We start from the raw sequence: 2500 nt of genomic DNA on the forward strand, positions 1-2500 counted from the left end.
GAGGTCCCACCGAGACTCGAACTCATATCGCTGGATTCAAAGTCCAGATTGCTAACCATTACACCATGGGATCTTGCGGTTTTGTAAAATTCTAAAGAAATTCTGACAAAAAAAATTACTTTTCTTACAGGTGCATTTCTCAGTTAATCTCAGTACCCACAGCTGTACACATTTATTATAGTTTTCTCTTCATCTAACATATTTTTCTCTATATATATATATATATATATATATATATATATATATAATATATATATATATATATTGTATATATATATATATATATATATATGGATATAGAGAGAGAGAGAGAGAGAGAGAGAGAGAGAGAGAGAGAGTAGTCAGTACCTATGCCGAAATAAATCTAAAGTGATCTAAACTAAGATAGAAATAACCAAAGAATTATTCATACTTTGGCTGAAATCAGTCCAGAGTGACCTAAACGAAGGTGACACATGAGGTCATCAAGTTTCAAGGACCGTTTGGATCCATTGATGACCTCATGTGTTATTTACAAATTTACTTGTCCTCGATGTAATCGAGGAACCTATATTGGATCGACACATAGGTTATTTAAGCTGTCAGCTATAGAACTGGTACTAAGCTTTCGAATCCCGAATTTTCCAACATAAGGGATCATACCGATAAATGTAGGTATTCCATTCAGTACAAGGACTTTAAGGTTTTGGGCAGAGCTTCCAAACACAAGGTTTTAACAATCAATGAATCTTTGTTTATTAAAAAACTGGTCCCCTCACTGAACACCCATGCCACGTCTACACCTCTTTACCTTTCGTGAACTGTTTACGTTTTTTGTTAGTCCTTCCTCCGTCTTCACACTCAACGGTTGGTCCTTATTTGTGTTTTTAACTGTGATTGTTTTTATTGTACTTTACATTGTGTATTTCAATATTATAGCTTAATTTGATTGTACTAATTAGATATTGTTACTTTTTAGCTTGAAAATGAGGCTTGCTGTTTGGCTTTGAAACGTTGCAACTTAATAAATATGAGTTCCTTGACCTGTTAGTGTGCTTCCCCTGCCTTCATTGTATAGTAGGGTTTAGAGAAACCTCCGCCTGTTTAATATATAGTGGGGTTGATAACTTTGCTCTTGCCGGTTAGAGACAAAACGCTGGATTCCTCAGAGATGATGAGATGAAAAACAAATAGGAAACATATAGTGTGCGCAATTGAGTTTATCGACGCATTTCAAAGATATGAGGTAATCACGGGAAAGTTATCAAGTATGGAGCATCAGTTAGTAGATGTGAATTCGTAATAGGAATCACAGAAAATGACATATAATCTCTGGTATGTGAATTGGTGGAGGAATTGGACGGCCAAGTGGACAGTAGTGGTTTCGGTGTAGAAGAGGTGTTGGAGGTCCGTTGGAAAAGGTAAAAGTGAAATGACAATTACTTCAGTTGTAGAGAAAGGAAAGTGCAATTTGACACATTTTATGGACGAACTTTAATGTTTAATTGTCTGATTATTATATTCTCATTTTCAGATGGATTCGAAGTCACCATATAGAAAAATGGGTTTTCTCTAGACGTGGTTTTGACTTTGACAAACTATGAATGTTTGAACAGAAAGAGATAACAGGGGATACTTAATTAAATATGATTTTGGGAAGAATATGATAGTTTAACGTTCTTTCCATTTTCATGTTAACTAATTTTGGGAAATAAAAGGTATATTTTTGTAACAGCGGGAGCTTGAATTGGCTTAGTTTCATACTTTGATTTTCAGCTAACTTCAGAGATGGCACTCAATATGAAAGGTAGGCCTCGTTACCAGTTTAGGAGTTCCATCTAATAAAAAGAACCAATAAAAACGACAAAATATAGAGAGAAAATACTATATTTCAGAGACTGCTGTCTCTCTCTTCAGGTAGATGAATAGGGAAAGTTACAGAAAAGGTGGTATTTATACCCAGAGATCCATCCTCAGGTAAGCCAATTTAGGTCACTCCCACTGATAATCTTCCTTTAATCCTCTTAAACTTTGGTTGAAAGAAAACTTTATTAATGACATCTGAATCCCATGCACCCTTTGAGATGTTCGTTACTTGTCTCTGTTTAATCAAGGCCGATTCTATCATTTGACTCTTGTACGGCAGTTGCTGCTATAAATTATATGTGACAAATTCCAGTTTATTCTGTAGTTATGTTCACTTTATGGTTGAAAATAGCTGACCGTATATGTTGTATTAATCTCCGGGGAAGTAATTTTCCTGTAAAACCGACGTAAGATTGGTCACAGTCCAGGCATGGGATTTCGTAAACGACTGTGTCCTTGGGGGATGTCTTTTGTTGGACGTTAATCAAGGATTTGGCTAAGGTGTTTAGGTAAGTAAATGCAAAAGGGTTAGATTTTCCGAGAGTCTGGGCCACTGTCTTAATCCTGTCTAGGTGTGGAATTTTTATTTTATTGTTGGGTTTCTCTCTGGTCTTGTCTTGAGGGGGTCGGGATTTCTTAAAGACGAAAGTTGCTT

The sequence above is a fragment of the Macrobrachium nipponense genome, chromosome 35, assembly GCF_015104395.2.
Source record: "Macrobrachium nipponense isolate FS-2020 chromosome 35, ASM1510439v2, whole genome shotgun sequence".
NCBI classification, from domain to species: domain Eukaryota; kingdom Metazoa; phylum Arthropoda; class Malacostraca; order Decapoda; family Palaemonidae; genus Macrobrachium; species Macrobrachium nipponense.